Source organism: Falco rusticolus, chromosome 8 (assembly GCF_015220075.1).
Source record: "Falco rusticolus isolate bFalRus1 chromosome 8, bFalRus1.pri, whole genome shotgun sequence".
NCBI lineage: Eukaryota > Metazoa > Chordata > Aves > Falconiformes > Falconidae > Falco > Falco rusticolus.
In genome coordinates this window covers 63538810-63556518 of record NC_051194.1, presented here as the reverse complement: position 1 = coordinate 63556518, position 17709 = coordinate 63538810, and the positions used below count along the sequence as shown (strand labels likewise).

Here is a 17709-nt window from a genome sequence, read left to right as displayed (position 1 = left end):
TTAGCCAGCTTGCCCTGTTTTAGTGTGTTACAGAAAGTCCCTGATGCAAGCAATCGATACCACATCTCCACACAGATTACAGACACTGTTGGCTTTTTGGGCACTCCAGAAAAATCTGAATACACGCAAATCACAATGGAAAGAAGAAAGTGCAGAGTAACTGCAAAGGAGTTGACCCTGCTGGTATGTCAGGTGTCTCAAATCAATGAGTCTTGGATAAATGCAGATGCGAAATAAAAGTCCAACTGCAATGTTCTATCTAAATTTTGCTCCCTCTGCACCCCACCGTGCAAAAGGAGGGAGTTGGAAGGATGGTGCAGGTCTCTGCCTCTGATTTTCCAGTTGTTGTCAGTGTTTGTCCATGGCTTGCAGTCATGAACAACTGACTTGCTATGTTGCTCCTATTGGAGCGTAAGTGTTGGCCAGGGTAGTTTGTAACTTTGTTTTTTATGCTTTTTTAATATGACCTTTAAGAGTGAAGTAGCAGTATGCATTAGGAGTTGCAGCTGTGAGGTCCATAGTGGGTTTGTCATGCCGTGAAGGCAGCTGAAGTCTTTGCTGAAGGAGGAGCACAGGTGTTTCTTAGTTACTCTGAAGAGGGTGAAATGTGAAGGGGAATGTAGAACCAACCAACCAAAAACTCCAAAAAAATAATTACGTGCAGTTGCCAAGCTATCCCAGTTCACAATGTTGGATTTAGGATTAGGATGGCTTCTTCCCTGCTCTGCTTTTGGAATAGTTACAAAATAGTATCATGTGGTATATCTGTTACAGTTTCTTCCCAAATCCATATAAATATTTCCAACCGTCTCGGCTTTCCCGGTGAAACAATCAGACTACTTCATCGTGGTCTTAATTTTTAATTTTATCTTTCCTAGTTCTTGTGGAGGTAGCAAGGCTGGGGCTCTGTGACTGCATGAGGAGGGAGTGGGTGCCGCATTCCTCTTAGCAAGGGCAAGCAATAGGACAGAATAGTAATCGTTTATGAAAACCAAACAAAACCAGAAGTACTGCATTAGTAGAATCTGAAGGAATTATTGATTGTAATGTATTTGGCAGGAATGCAATAAAGAACAAGACTGATGTGCGGGTCAGTGTGCATACCTGCTTGCAGCTCTGGGCTGAGGCATAGGCAATGGTAATCCAGCAGGTGGTCGAGAAAATCGGCAGAAGTAGGTGGCTACAGCCCACCCTGCCAAACATGTCACCACATTGTGACAAAATGGGTTTGGTCTCCTCAGTGAAGAACCAACAAAAGCTTGTGAGTTTCTCTCAAGTAAATAAGCCCCAGGCTGCTGTCCATGGGAACCTGAATCAGGTCAGGGACAGTACAAGAATGCAGACACTGAAACAGAAGTGAACAAATTAGATTTCCTGTCCTGTATACCTTGCAAAAATAGCATCTTTGAAAGTGTGTGTGCAAATTTAGAATGTGTTGCGTGCCTGAACTATTTCTGGGTTATCCTGTGTCTGCCTGAATATTGATACAATGTATGACCACGCTATATTGTTTGGTAGAAAGGACTGAAAAAAACACGATGGTGCTTCTGAAAAGTGAACTGGGTCAGACTTCAGTCGTATGCTCATCCAAAAAAGCCTTCTCCTGATGTCTACAGTGTTTCCTTAATTGTGCTGTTAAATTCTGCAGTGTCAGCATGCTAGTGCCAGATTCCAAAATGGGATGGTCTGTGTTTGTAAGTAATCAATGACACACAATATAAAATCATACAAAAATTGCAGAAACCACAGCTTAGCTGAAAATTATACCCGAAGGACTCGGCTCACAAATCGCATTAAGGCTTTCAGGATCGGAGCTAGATGTATAAAATTGTGCATAGTTAGATGTAATATAACCAATATGAGCAGGGGTTTTTGTTGCTGTTGTTTAAGAAAGCATGCTTATATACTTTGAAAGCCATAGGTTTCTTCTTCGTTGGTTTGTGGGTTTTTTTGCATATTACTTTCCTGCTTCTTGGATATACGCTACCATATTGAGTAGTGCTGGCTGTTGTCATCTACCAGTAAAGGAATGTTGCATGTCTTTGGGAGTGTTTAAAATATATCAGATGCAATACTAGTAAGCCATAAATGCTTAGAGATGATGTTTCACTTCTTGTGGCTTTGCTGGGCTTCATAATGACATCAGATTATCCTATATAATGTATTCTTTCTGCTAATTATTAATAGCCATATCAAATCTATAGTGCATCCTGAATCCTTACATGAAAAGCAGGAGGTAGGTAAAAGGAGGAATCTGGTCAGAGCTAGGAGTACTACTTCTCACAATGGTAAAGCATCGCAGCACATTTGAAGTCAAATAATAGCAATGGCCTTATTATAACTCTTTAATTATCGTAATGTTTAGGTCTACTTTCTTGCCAGTTTAGGACAAAGTTTATGGAATAAACTCATTTCAGGAAAAGAGACTGTAAAGACCCTGAAAGAGCTTTTCAGCAATGGAAAAACCTCCAAGATGAGGAATTTGCCATTAGATCTTGCCATCATTGAGGCACAGAAGGGGAGATGGGAAGTGTAGCTGGCCAGGAAGGTAAGCGGTAATGGTGACAAAGGTAGTGAAGGATAGTGATTCAGCGTATTCCTTTAACAGCCTGCCTTAGCGCGCTGCCTGCATGGATGTGCTGTCTGTATGCTGAGCTATTCTTCTCTATCTGTAGTTTTTTTCACAGCATTACTTATCAGCCATTTGGATGCCTTAGCAAACATACATGTATATAAATAAAATAGGAAGATGTTACTGTTTACTTAAGCTAGAGGTTGTTTGTTTGTAGAAGGGAAAGGAGAAGTTTCTTATGCAGAGGTATCCACAATATCACAGTTAATGGGCTCAGTCTTCAATAGGGGCACGGGAGGGAAGCATTGAGGCCCGTTTCTGCCTTGGTTAGAACCCGTGTTCTTGGGCTGTTTCCTCTTCGTGTTAGTGGGTTTTGCATTTGGTTTCGATCACTGAAAAGTTGAAATATGAAAAAAGCGTATTGTTTAAATATAAATATTTTTCTATATTCCAAACCAGCAAGCTCTCTCACTTTCTAATAAAATCCCTAAGAAAGCTATTACTATCTGATGACAACAATAGACTAGCTTGCATTCCTGGTTAAACAGCTCATAATATTGAAGATAAACTTAAAAAATAACAGCTGCTAAGGGAATATTAAATCCCACAAGATCCTTAAGAGATGTGTGCTGCAGAGACATATTTTATTGACAACTTTCAGAAACTAGAAGGATTTCTAAAAGGCAGTGAGTAATCACTTGGAACTGGCAAGGAAAAGAAAATTTTTAGAAATGTTTCAGTTTTGGACATGGGAGTGGACTCGAACACTGAGAATGAAATGCTAGCTGATACTGTGACTGTCAGAAGGCTGGAGAGGATTAAGAAGAGTATTGCTCAGACATCAGAAACTGCAGGCAATAATTAAGTGCAATCAGAAGCGAAGCTGAAGAATCTGGAGGCATTTTCAGTGATGAATCAGTTGTTCTCACCTAGTGTTAGGGATGCCGATGCAACATGGTTGGAAATCCAGGGACATTTGTGCCATTGGAATAGTTCCAGGGTTCAAACCATCAACCATTTAAGAAGGCAAAAGGCAAACTAACCTCCTGGATCCCTAGATGTCAGCCGCTGTATGTAGGAAAGCTTTTTCTGGCCATTTTATCTATTCCATGGATATACTGTGTATAGAGCTTCTTGTTTTAGCCCTTTGTCCCTAGCAATAAATACACTTTCATACACTGTGGGAGGGGAAGGCTAAATAAACACCAAGTGAAATAAGGGCTGAAAATGCAGGAGTGATTGAGCAGTTAGAGGAACCTCCACAGGACCCTTGGGGAGCGTGCCTGGCACTGACTTAGCTCCTTGCCGGTTCATTCCCGGAAAGAAAACAGAGCTTTGGAAACCTGAAGGTGGAACTTCAGTATCAAAAGCAAAATAAAGTCACCCAACTAGTTGGCTATAAACGCAGCTGATGGATTGTGTGCAAAGACTGGGTCGGCTCTTTGGGTGATGCTGACTCTGTGGCTCAGAAGTTTCTGTGCTTTGAGTTTTACACCCTTGCTAATGATGAATTAATTTTTATCTTTTTTTTTAAAAATAAAAATCTTATGGAAAACCTTCAGTGATTCTGGCTGAAACTCTCACCGGTACAAAAAGCCACTTGCCATAACTAGTGGAGGGTATGTGCGTGTGTGCAGTTAAAACACTGCAGTTGTTCTCGTGGTTATGCTCCTTCCCTGTTACCATCAGCAGAACAAGCCATCTGGCAGGGGAGCGCCTCCTTCCCCTTACACACCTGAGAGCTCCCCACAAATGAGATTCCAGCTCATTAGGATACTTTGTGCCCTTCCGGGGATTTAAGAAGAAATACATACCTTTTCATCTCTTGCACTTTCTTCTGAGTTGCATATTATTTGTTCAGTTCTAGAAAATAAATGTATTTACTGAACTTAGCCTTTTTGTCTGCTTGCAATTTGCATATGTACAATTAAAGATTTTTTCCAGAATTTATCCAGAATTATTATATATACTTAATGAATCTGTTTGGGCCTGCAGCTCTTTCACTGAAAGTTGTGACGTGAATTGAGGATTAGAAGTGCAAGTTCTTGCTGAATGACACTGGTTTTGTGCTTGATGGGGTCCCTTGTTTTGATGAGTAAAGATGGTGAAGTTACTTTTCAGGTGTAGCTGCTTATGGTCGGTTGGTGTTTGTCTCTCTGCAGTGCCTGGAAGGTCTTGTCAGTCAAGATGTGATCTGAAGTGACTGAGCTCATCCTTTGTTCTGTGTGATTATTCTCTAACACTTGCTAAACTGTAAACACTTCTGCCAGTAATATGTCTGTTAGAATATGAATGGAAAATGGTGAGTTCAGGTCAGCTTTTTCAAAGATTAATTGCAGAAAGGGAGGAATTTGTGTCACTTGAGTGAGTTAAAATGTTTTTTAAAAAACTCTTTCTGATTACTGTGATCAGTAACTAGTCTGGCTTTCGAGTGGTTTTGAGGATCATCTCTCAGGTGAGGTCTTTGACATGATAAACTTATTAACCTGAAAAACTTGTTAATAAATTACAGTTTCTTAAAATATATCATCATCTCTGTTTTAGGACCAGAGGATGTAAAAAGGAAATAAGCACAATACTTGTCAAAAAGTGTTTGCAAAATTTCTGTGAATTTTGAAAGTACTTGTGTATCATTATTAAGTTGTAGGGTGTGGGAAATAGGATGGCTGCTGATAAATGGGACTGGGATGGCTCTTGTTAATTAGGGCGTGAAGTTTTCTAGTTTATTATACAGGTAGTAACGGGCTTAATACTTGCCTTAAATACTTCTTAGGGTGTACCCATTTTACCACTGACAGGATTTCTGATAATAATGTACCAGTACTACTGTAAGTCCTGTATGAAGTGGGGTTGTTGCTTCTGCTTTATCAGTGGCTGGAGGAAATAGGAAAAAGGAAGCTAAAAGATGGACAAAAAGGAAGGAATGAAACTTTCTGTGCAAGCCTACAGATTGGTAACAGCAAAATATGCTGGTAGTAGATCTGCTTCATGGGTAGCCAACGTGATTTATATTGCAAAATATAATCTGGAGAAAAAGGTGAGTCCTCAAGCCTAATGTTTCCGTAGGTTTTGGTGGATGATTGCCAACTACTTGTTTGCTGGTATCTGATTTTAAAAATTCATAATTATAATTTATTCTTATAACCACATATTATTTATTAATCATATGATTATATGATTTTCTAAATTATATTTTATTTAGTAATTATAAGTTATATTAACTTGCAACAGTTTCAAAATACAGATTTAAAATAATGTGTATGTGTTAAAAATGTCTTCTAGCCTGTTGTGCTTTTTACACATGTGCATTTCGGTGATGTGTATGATGTTTAAAGGGCAGATGTATGTTTCGTAGTGAAGCAAAATGGTGTTTTATTTTTAGATTTGCAAACACACAAAAAAACCCAACCCAGCACACAGTCATCTTGACTCCGTTTTAAAGCCTCTCAGTTGTGGCAGTTGTGTTAGCTGGCAGTTCCACATGAAAAACTACTTTTTAAAGGGTCGGTCCGTTACTGGAGAATTACTTGCGGAATAAAGTGTGCTTAGGGTTAGCGTAGTAATGGTTCTCAAATGAGCCTAAATTTTACTGAAATTAAACCCAGAAGAGATCTTTACATCATTTCATCTGTTTTCCTGCTACAGGCCACTCAGCGCCTGAATACTCCAGTTCTCAGGAAAAGAAAATGTGTACCATTGTCAGAGAGCAGCGGCAGACTGAATTACAGTAACGATCTTACTGCAGGGGAGTAATTGTGCCAAGTCTATTTTGGGGCTGTGAAAGAGGGATAGGAGTGGGGTTGCTGACCCCAGTGGTGGACTCGACAGGGCTGCTGTAACTATCTGGCCCTCCCTGCAGTGATTTCCACCATTTCCACTTCAGACAGATATTTGACCAGAAGAAAACCAAACACAAAGCAAAACTCCCTGTCTCTCTGGGACTTTCTGCATTGGGTATCTGCATAAATGACCAGATGCTGCTGCTCCATAAAAAAAAAAAAAAAAACCCCAACCAAAAAACCAACAACAAAAAACAAAAACCAGCAAACCCACAGCGTGAAGGCCACAAAGTAAGTGACCCCTGACTTTTTCTGCTGGCTGTGAGGTTACATATGATCTGTACCAAGACAGCCACACCACAGAAAGCCTTCTCTGTAAGTGCAGCTGCGCCAGCAAAATTGTGCTTTTGTTGGTCATGTTTATTTACCAGCAGAATTTCTCCAGGGGCAGGGTAGGCTATGTTGACAAAAGCACGGCTTTGCTGGTATCATGCCTTCCACAGCAGGAATACTTTGTTCTATTTCCTAGCTTTTCTGGCAGAGCCTTGTGATGGGAACGTGGTGGCAGATCAAGTGCCTGCCCTTTATTCTTGGGAAGCTGCAATCCTCTTCTGCGTGCGGCTCGGGCGAGCTCAGCAGTTCATGCACTGCCAGCAAACAAGTGCTTATCTGACACCATATAAGGTTGCGGTCGAGAAGGAAAATGATGAAAAACATTTCCACAATAAACTTGGACTGGCAGATTAAATATGACACAGAAAAGCTTAGCTGCAGCTTTTTCTTTTTCTTTTAATTTAGCTGTGACAGTACTTACTCCAAGGATGACCTTTTACAGTTAATTAGGAAAATTGCTTATGTTTCTGCATTTGCTGAACAGTCCTGTCCCGGGGTAACAGGCCTTTAGGATACTTGGACACAGAGAGGGTTTTTTTGTTTTTCTTTGACTTGCTACCATTAAAAGCAGAAGAAAATCACCTTTAAGCTACAAGGTTGTGGGTGTGTTGGGGTGTGTTTGGAGATATGGCAAGGAACTATTGGGAAGGGATAATGGTTGTGAGGATGGGTTGGTATCAGAGTTTTAACAAGGTGTGAGACACAGCGAAGCACTTAAAAAAAACCAACAAAACAAACCCAACACCTACTTCTGAAAGTGTCAAGGTTGATGCTACAGGAGAGAGACAGGCTCCCCTTTTTCTCAGTATATTGCTTGCATTTGTTATACTTATCTTACAATGTGGTCCACTGAGTTAGTCTAGTATGTTAGATTAGAAGTGTAGCCCAACTTCAGTAGCCGTTGGTGGCCTAAATCTGACTTTCCAAAATATTTCCTGCCTGGTGGCCACTGCTTTTGGCTTTCCCCCTGGGGAACAGGTTGTCTCAGTCTCCTGCAGACGTCCTTGCCCAGAACCATCAGCAGCTTGAGGCGATTGTGAGTTGACGTGAGAGGTGGTGCAGCTCTTGCCTCAGCTGCGTGATGCTTCCTTCAGGAGGACAGGGAAGCAGCCGCCACACTGTGTTTACCCTCTCATACAGCCAGCTGGACCTCCGTGAACTACGTGGTAGGTGATTTATTAGCATTTTGCAAAGACACGGACTTTTCCACAATATGATCAGGTATCTAATGGCCTTTATGTCTAAGGAAAGTCAGAGTTCATTCGGTGTTATTCTCTAGTTTAACTTTTTGTCTTAACGTTATGCTTTTCTCATTGTATCCAGTCTTTTACAGGAACACCCAAGTGTTGTGTAGGATTTGGCTTCCAGATGAGCCTGGTCAGCTGGTCGGTGACCCATGCTGTGCTGAGTGCTTGTGCTGTGGGGCTGGTGTGTGTGTGAAACCTGAAGTGTAGATGGGAATGAAATGCACGTCATTTTATGGAGGAGGATTAATAAGATTTTCAGGAAAGAGGTTAAGCTTGAGGTCATTTCCTTCCTATTGTTAAGCTTTTGAATTTTCGCCAGTGAGATGGGTGAAAGGATTTATTTTTGTCTTTGAATGCTTTGAATTTCAATGATGTCTTTACTTGGAATACAGAGAAGTGGAATTCCACTTTATTCCTGCCATTGTACTGTGTAATATGTCTGAAAAAATTACTGGTATTTTTTGCAATATCTTCGTGTCCCGTATTCATTAACTAATCCTTTGAGCTGCTGCTGTGCTTTGAAATATCACATTGTGTGAGGACACATTGCGATGCTCTGAACCCCACATTGAAGTGTAAGGGTACTTATAGAAGGAAAAAAATGTATAATTCCTGAAAAAGAAGGAAATAGTCCGTGTTGTGGCCAGTGTCAGAATAAAGGCTGTGATAGGATATTGCCATTCCATTAATTTAAGCTTCAATAGCAAAAAGCTTTCATTGTTTAGTGTTTTGATGGGATGTATGGTATGGCTTCTACCTTTTTTCTGCTTTTGCAGCTGAAGTGGGAGTGAAGGGTTAGAGAAATACAGCTTATTCCTGACCATCCCGTCAGTCACAAGTAGAACAATAATTGCTTCTGCTTTGTAAAGTAATAGAGTACAGTAAACGTCAACATAATAAATGTGGTATGTAGGGTGTCACAGAAGGCACCCGAGGCAATGTGAGTGGAGTCTTTCCTCTTCTTGCCCACAGCACAGAGGTAGTAAGAGAAGATATGTGAAGCCTAATTTTGGTTGTGCAAGGAACAAATTGCTGTTGTGCAGTGGGGAACAAACACCTTCCTGCTTTATTGACCCTGGGTCTTGATATTAAATACCTGAATATAGATGGTGACAATCCTTCACTGCTAATATAGCTGGACTTTATCATCAGAAGGCCAATACTTGTGTCTAGGTTGGACTTCAGAGCATCACCCTGCAGCCTCTGGCAGTGCACCATCACCTTCAAGAAGAGCCCCAACAGCCCCTTCTCTCCCATGTGAGGCTGTTAAGAGCACCTGTTGTACTTTTCTCTGCCTCTTACTTTTCTGCCCTTGCTTTTCTCAGCTGAAGATTTGTCTTGTATGTTCATTACCATCCAAGTTTTCCAGAGTGTTATGAAGGGTAGAGAGATCTGTGATAGCATGTAGTAGGATCTTGTAGCTGCTTCGGCAGCTGTTAAGACTGTCCAAGAATTTTGTTCTTCTCAAGCTTGTTGGGGGGTTGTTCTGTTGGCATTCAAGGGAGAATGGTTTCTAGCCATTTAGTACACGTTAGTGTTTTAAATTTCTCTTACAGTAGTCCAGATCTGGCATTCTTTGTCCTCCTGTCCTTTGAAAATACAATTCCTGTAGGTGCTCATGCAAACATAAAATAGTGCAGTGGCATTTAGTACTTCCATTAGTGAAGAGTCCATCTTAATTACCATGACTGGAAGCATTTTTTTTGGCAAGCCTGCAATCTGTGTATGATTAAATATTCCTGTGAGAGTTGTTATTTCCCCCTCCCCCCCTTTTTTTTGTTGTTGTTACCTGATTATGACTAGGAAAACCAAGATTTGCTTTGAGAGCTTGAACCTAGTGCTCCACAAGCATACAATTTCATGTACAGGGATCGGATCTGCAGACCATGGACCGCATTGCAAAGATACTTTTAAGTACCCTTTTTTGTTCATGTGGTGCTGGGGCTGCTTTGGCATAGTTTGGGTCCTTGCTGTAAGCTGAAGGAGTTGTAGGTCAGCTGCCAGCATCCTCCTGGTTGAGGCTGGTGAGCAGTCGGAGCACCTGGCAAAATGGAGCCTTGTCCAAGCCCCAGCTCTGGGGTGGCATTTACCAATCTGAAAAAAGAGAGGTGGTAATAGCAGCTCTCTGCCACCTGCTTATCTGCCTGCTCAGGAGCACCCAGTGCAGAGTCACCCTGGGTTAAAGGCAGCTTCATCCCAGCCAAATGTCATCGAGCAGTCTTGTTTTCTCTAAAATAACCGGATTTGTGGGGAAGTCATGCGGGAGAACAAAATACCGAGTAAACAAAAGCCAGCACTTCCAGTGAGCTCCCGCTGTGCTTGTTGCTGTGGCTGCCTTGCCGTCATTTCTAGGATTTAACGGTCCTCCTGTTTCCATCAGCCCGCCCCACGCTGTGGGGCTGTGGCCGTGCTTGGGAATCCTCCCATGGACAAGGCGAGGAAGGAAGTCGAGGGAGGATGGGGCTTCGGCATCCTGCACCCTTCGGAGGGGAGTGGCTGCAAATAGCTGAGCTTGAAGGACGTAATACTTCATATGTTTTAACACAGGCTGTTTGAACCTAGATAAACCCTTGATTAAAGGAGAAGAGGCAGACAGTTGTGTGTAACTGCTAGGAACTGTCGGGGAGTTTGAGAACATCCTTCTAAAACCCTTTCCTTCAAATGACAAGAGGAAGGGAGAGGACAGGCACGCCTCGTGGAGCTGAGATTACGCAACGGTGCTAACACAGAGCTAAAGCCTCCGAACTTGGGCTGCACAGGCTGGGTCCAGAAGGCAACTTTTGTAGGAAATACGGTTTGTGATTGGGAACAGGAATGGTATTTTCAGGACCCGTCCTGTCAAATGTTAACTTTTTTTATTCTTCAGTTTGTTAACTGGGCTCAGATGGAGGAATGCAGTTTAGGATCCACAGGCATCCTTTGGAATGGCCAGGTAAGGCTAGAAGGTGCAACTAAGTGTTGGTCTTTAATTTCAGCAGTGTACTGCATACGCTAGTGCTGTCTTCTGTGAGAAATGTTTTGCTTCTACCAGAAAGCCTGCAAAACCTGTTCAGACTGAGATGGGGAATTCTGAAAATCACAGAACATAAGCTGCACATAGTGGGTTAATACTTGCTCGTATGGTGGTAACTGATATGTATTGTCTCTTAAATGGATTGACATAATGTGATTTATTATAATGAATACTTGCAATGGAAACTCTGCCTTGATATTGTTAATTTATGTACTGGCTTTCCAGAAAAGGAGCGAGGCCTCAGGTGATAAAATTTGTCTTCTCCTTTAAATATGTCCTGATGCAATTTTCAGTTGCTTTTAAACATATTTGGGATATAAGGGAGGAATCAATTTAGTTCATTAGTTCAGTAAATGTTGTGCTACTTCTTTAATGATTACCCACGGATTGGTTTGTGGTTTTTTTTTTTTTTTTAGTATTTCTAGAATTAAAATTATCAGAGGTTACCGAAGTGAAAATACTGCACAAAATTTAGTGTTACTGTGGGTTTTGAGCAACTAAAAAAAGTTTGTAAGTACATACCCTTTGGACTGTTCTTACTAGTTTTACGTTTTGGTGACAGTCTGTTTTACTGCCTGGATGTCTGGGCTCAAGAGCACTTACTGGCACTGGGACCGAGGCTTTGGAAGTCATGCAGTAAAATGCATGTAAATCAGGTTTCTGTTTTACATTGGAAATGCCACGCTAGACATCTCCTGATGGTTGGCTCTAAATTAAGTTCAGAATATCCTCTGATGCCAATAGCTACAAACCTGTTACTTTTAAAGACTGAGTGAAATGACACAGTAAATAGATAATGACCATTCCCAACTGTATACTTATGAGAGAAACTCATGGCAGATCCATGGATCTCAGCTTGAGACAAAACTATATGTAGCCTTGCTATCTACCAGCCTTCCGGCTGCTCTGATACATACTGTAAGAGAACACCTGATGAGAAATAACATTTGGATCGGTGCTTTATCAGTTTCCCCAGGCTGAGTACAAACACCCCTCTTAATAATGGGATGCATCACTTGCATCATCTTCAGTGCCCAACAATCTATTAAAATTTACCTAAAATGCTTAAGGAAGTCAGCATTTTGACAATCTGAACTTAATTTAAAATTTTAAATTAAGAATAAACTATATAAGCGCTTCAAAAGATTTTTGCATAGAATATCTTCCAGAAAGGGATGGGAAAAAACCCGGAGACTGGAGTGTAAATCTCAAATGAGGATAACAGAATTAAGCAGGGATACAATGGTGTTACCAACATGACTGATTTTTTGTGAGCTAAAGTGCACAGATTTTTTGAGGAGCTGTGAGTTAGAATACCCACGTATGGTAGCAAAAGATTAAAATTCTAAAATTTTGTATAATGAAAACCATTCAGTGACACTGGGAATCTGTTAAGCATCACCTTCTCTCTGAGCTCTGCATACAAGCATCTTTATAAATGTGTTACAGCAAAGAGATCGGTATGCAAAACTTTGAAGCTCTTAGATTGCTGTAGAGAACTTCCAAATTTTTTCCCATGCAGTAAACAATCTGTGATGTTTCCAGACTAGGAGTTTGTGACTTCTATAATGTTTTGGTATTTGGAGAATAAAAATCCTTTGCATTCATGAAGACAAACCTTTTATCACATAACACTACTGACTGCAGAAATGGGGACCAGAAGATGAACGTTGGTTTGCATACGGTCAGTCTGTGTACTGGGGCTATGCGGCTTGTTTCAGATATTGATTGGTAGCAGTTCTTTGTTTTTAAGTGCCTTATAAAAGGCTGTATCTTGTTTGTTTGTTTGTTGATTTAAGCTATGAGAGATGACTCTGTAAGGTGATGGACTTCAGGTAGTTTAACCTTTTTCCTAAAACGGAAATAGCAAAAGCAATGAGAGACAAAGAACACAACATGGACTCCACAGAAGCCTCCTGACCCCCTGATGTCAGGTACTAGCTTCGCAAGGCTTTCAACACTCCAGTAACATCTTTATGCAAAACTGGGAGTAGCAGCTGATGAACCAGATGGTTGTGCTGACATTCAGATAAGCTGGAGAAATGGGAAAACAGGAATGTCACCAAGTGCAAAGGGAAGTGCCAAGTCCTGCTGCTGGGGAGAAATAGCCCCTGACACCAGGACAGGCTGAGGGTTGACTGTCTGGAAATCATCTTTGGAGGTCCTGGCAGACAGCAAGTTGAACGAGAGCAAACAGCGTGCCCAGGTCCCCTGCTGGCATCCCAGGCTGCCTTAGGCAGAGCCTTAGCCAGCAGGCTGAGGGACATGGTCCTTCCCCGCTGCTCCGCACTGGTGGCATACATCCAAGTGCTGTGTCCAGTTCTGGGCTCCCAGTGCAGAAAAGGCATGGGCATACTGGAGCTTCTTGTGCCTCTTAGGGGCATAATTTTATCATGAAAACTTAATTTTGTGAAAGTGATACCTTCTTTCATTGCACTGTTCATCAGTTTATCCAGTACTTATATATTGCTTTTCACAGAAGATAGCCGTACCAAATTGACACATGCCAGAGGGAGCTGCGTCCCGTTCGCTGTCACGTCAGGGCAGAGCTGCGGGCACAGGTGGAGAACTACAATGCTGACATGGAAAGCACGGGCTGTGGGTGTTACAGATGCCACTGGTATCTAACATACCTTAAAGGGTGTTGTAATGAGGGTGAAGCCTGAAAGTGGAAAAAAAAAAATGAGTTCAGTTCGTAATACCAGCTCTGGCTGACTTACTTAGCACTTAAATAAAGAAAATATTGTTACTCAGAACACTTCTGCTTTAGATGTCAAGGAGCGCTAGTCAGTATCAAGTTCCACACACTATGTTTATTATTACTCTTTGTTTTACAACTTTTTGTTGTAGAACATCTCACATATGCTGATTTGTACAGCAGTTGTAACTGAGGAGTACGTTACTTTCTGTAATAGTTTGTGTCTAAGAGTTATTGAAGATAGAACGATACTGAGCGTCTTGCATTGTTTAATGTCTTTCAGAAGTGTAGACTCACTGGACAAGATACCAATGTAGTAAGACAGTCTTTCGTTGCATATTTTATGTTGTGGGAAGGGATATTTATATCTACTCTTTGGCCCAGATTCTGGAACAGCTGCCAGTTTCACAAACAGCAACAATTATGTGCTAAAAGGGGACTAGAATGTCTTAGAATTGAAGTTCCCTATGGAAAATATATCTATATATCTATCTATATATATCTGTGTGTATGTACACATGTACATATCTAAGTTTTGGGGAAGACGAGAGATGAGGTGGTAATTTTGACACTGCTTTTTGTGCTCACACTTTTTTTTTTTTTCTGCACAGCTCAATATTACTGAGACTGTCACTGTTTAAGTTAGTTTTTTATTGCAATGTTGATAAGTAAGTTTTGGCAATATTATGTACTTTAATGTTTTCATGCTGTTTGATTTTTTTTTTTTTCTGTGCAGTTTCTTTGTTTAAAACTCAATGTACTACTGAGGTTTGAAGTTATTTTTCCATATGCATTAGTAATGTTTTCTTTCCCCCTATGTGAATAACATCATAAAATTAGGGGGAAAAATCTGTTTCAGAAGAAAATCAAAGCTGTCCAAAATAAATTCTGTAATTTGAGTCGATTGCTGACAGGCAGTGGTCTGTCAGCATTTTTCATTCCTCTGTCTCTACCACCTTCTGTTGCAATGGCAGCGTGCCTGTGGGCAGAGTATTGATGATTTAGTGTTCATTGCTGCAGAGGAGACTATTCCTTCGTGAAAGGGCTGAAAATCCAGGCATTTTCTCTAAACATTGGATTTTATTAAATAAGGTGTAAGAAAATGTTCTGCTTTCTTGGAACTATCAGCTCAGAATTTAAAACTCAAATTAATGTAGGACCTTTACTGAGGCACACTAGTGTCTGTAAAAATTACCATTGACTTCACTTGGTTACTGATTTTAAAAAACAAAGAACAATTTCTTGTGCCTCAGTGCTGGAAATCTCACTGTTAAAGGCATATTTCATTGCTTCAGCGTTCCTTGATTTGCTGAACAAAATAAAAATAAATAAAATCATGTTTATGTTTATAATATACCAAATATTGTCCTTCTGCTTAGCATTATGAATAGACTCTTCCCCAGCCAATTAAATGCAGAAATTCAGAAGAACTAGAGCATGTGAGGGGAGGTGTTTTGGTTTTTTTTGGGTTTTTTTGTCATACAGTACATCCTTATTTACCTAGACATAATGAGAACACTGAAAAATTTAAAGCTATCTGTGTTTCGGGTAACTGGGATTTTTAAAGAATCTGCTCGCTTTCAGTAGCGAAGGTTTGGATAATCAAGTTTGTATGGTGGACCAAAATAGGCGCTCGTGTAGATTTGCTGGAAGTTAAGCTGTATCTCATGGCTTCCCAGAGTCCTGCCTGTGGAAGGTGATAGTGGGATAAATAAATAAGTGAACAGTGTATTGTTTCAGTTAGAGTGTCATTGCAAACCACACACAAGAGATTTATTTTTTTTAAAACCCATAGGATGATTTACAGGCTGTACCTTGGGTTCCTCTTTATATAGCTTTGAAAAAACTGAAATGCATGGGTAAGACACAGATTTGTTTACCTTTGAAAGTTTTTTGCTGTAATGAAGAAAAAGCATGCATGTTTTAAGCTTTTACTGCCTGTGTGCCTGCCTTGATGGTGTGTGCAGATTCTGTACTATCATGTTGATTCCACACGAAAAGTTAAGCCTGAGGTTATTACATGCTTGAGGCATTAGGAGAAACCCCAAGTCCCTTGTCATCGTCGCTAAGATAATTATAAAACTGTTCTGGACTCATCATGATGTTGGGGATCACAGCTTTCTAAAAATTCTCAAAGTCACCTACGCCTGGAGGCATAAAAAATCTCAGCAGCTTGCCACGGCCACCTCTTGACTCTCCAAAGCTCTTCCCTGTTGCAGAGGGGGTGCGTAGCTCACTGCTAAGCTGTGATGGTGTGCCTGGTGCTGCCTGGCCTGCCGGCTCGGTGAGCCATGGATGTACAGGCTGCGCTAGCTGTGATTCAGTAAGAGTTCCTGTGCATGCGCTGAGATGAGCAGTCAGAAGGAAAAAGAGAAAGAGAAGCTTTACTGTAAGCTTTTATTTTTAAGATAAAATTAACAAAGCTGTGGTGTTATTCTTTCAGAAATAGCACTAAAATAAAGGTTGTTGAATGTAGGTGACAATTCTGTAATCTTATTTATGTGGGAGTTCTTACTGAAGTACAAAGAAAGCATGCTTGGATGGGTGGGAGCTTCAAAAAAACCCCAAAGTAGACTGAGTTCTTCGTGAAGTCTTTTTAAGATTGTAGAACACACTGTAATGAAATGTATGTAATGTATGTAATAAACCAGGATATTTTTCCTTTTTTTTTTTTTTTTTTTTTTTCATTTAAAACGAAGGGATATGAAGTACCGCTGGAAAGAATTAGGATGTTGTATTTGAGGTCACAGATATAACTGTCTAATTAATAAACAGCTGTCTACATGCACTTGTAAAACGTTATAATGCATACTGCCAAAGAACTTCCTTTACAAAAGAGTTACGTTGGATTTATGTCAGCTTCCTCTGTGTCATCATAACTAACCTTTGTGCCCTTTCAGGCAGCTTCTCACTGTGGTTTTCTTTCATTCTTAGTGTTCCGGATGCCTGAATACAGGCTGGTAAATAAAAAACAGACCCCAAGACCTGTGTTTGTTACTGCGAGGACAAATGGCTTAGTTCAAGAGGGGAGGGTACCGATACTGCTAAGCTGATCTGCAGACACTGTTTGCTTCTCCCTTCTCGTTTGAATGTATTTTGCTGAATCTCTTGTGTGTATCTTTGGCTTGCTAAGTGACAGTTCTGTGCTTTGAGCCTCTAACTAACTTGACTTCACTGATAGGGAATAATACTGTACCTGTCAGGAAACTGAAAGTGTTGAATATTTGGTGTATGTATAAAAATATTCTCGCCGGTTTCTAAAACACAGGAATGTAGTAAAAACTGAAGTCTTGATATCTCTCGTTGCAATTCCGTACTTCCTAGCTAGGAAATGAATGCTGAATTTTTACATCACAGAGCAGGATTGCTCCATAAAACAGTTTGGTAGCTCCGTGGTGAAGTTTCAATCAGCTATATGTTCCCAATAGCATCTCTGTTGAGTTAGGGAAGTTTTGGAATTTAATACTTTATCTTGGCAGGTCACGTCTTACAGGAAACCATATATTTGCTTTGGCTGTGTGTCAGTCTGCTCACTCTGCATAAATTGATCTAAGTATCAACTGTAAAAGAGAAGCCATTTATCTTTTGCCAGTTAGTTTGGTTTCTGTGTTGTTGTGTTGGGGTTTTTTTTGTTGTTGTTTTTTTTTTAATAATACAAGTCATTATTTGTTTCTAGGCCTCTTGAAACAGAAAACCAAGAAAACTACTACTATAAATACTACTTGACAAAGTATTTTTTTTCTTTCCTTTTTCAGATGAGAACTCTCCAGCCAATTTTTGGGATTCCAAGAATCGGGGAGTGACTGGCACGCAAAAAAGGACAAATTGTATGGCGAATTGAACCTGGCCCTTATTTTATGGAATGTGAGTACATATTTACCCAGTGTAAGGCAAGCATGCCATTGTGTCAGGGCAAATTAAAAGCGTGGCATTTGATACTCATTTCATCAGTCCCTCTGATAAATGTAACTACTTGATTGTATTGCTCTAAGGAGAAGCATTTTCTA

General features: G+C 40.5%; 1 protein-coding gene across 2 annotated transcripts in view; it reads left to right on the top strand.

Annotated features, from left to right (window-relative positions):
• Nucleotides 1-17709, top strand: part of HECW2 (HECT, C2 and WW domain containing E3 ubiquitin protein ligase 2) — a 113334-nt gene that overhangs the window by 13347 nt on the left and 82278 nt on the right. The window contains exons 1-3 of one of the 2 annotated variants that reach the window (XM_037398545.1): nucleotides 10544-10785; nucleotides 10858-10923; nucleotides 17458-17566. The gene's annotated coding sequence lies outside the window, so the exon portion shown is untranslated. Of the gene's footprint in view, nucleotides 1-10543; nucleotides 10786-10857; nucleotides 10924-17457; nucleotides 17567-17709 lie in introns of those variants that run through there. The other variant, XM_037398544.1, reaches the window with a different exon arrangement.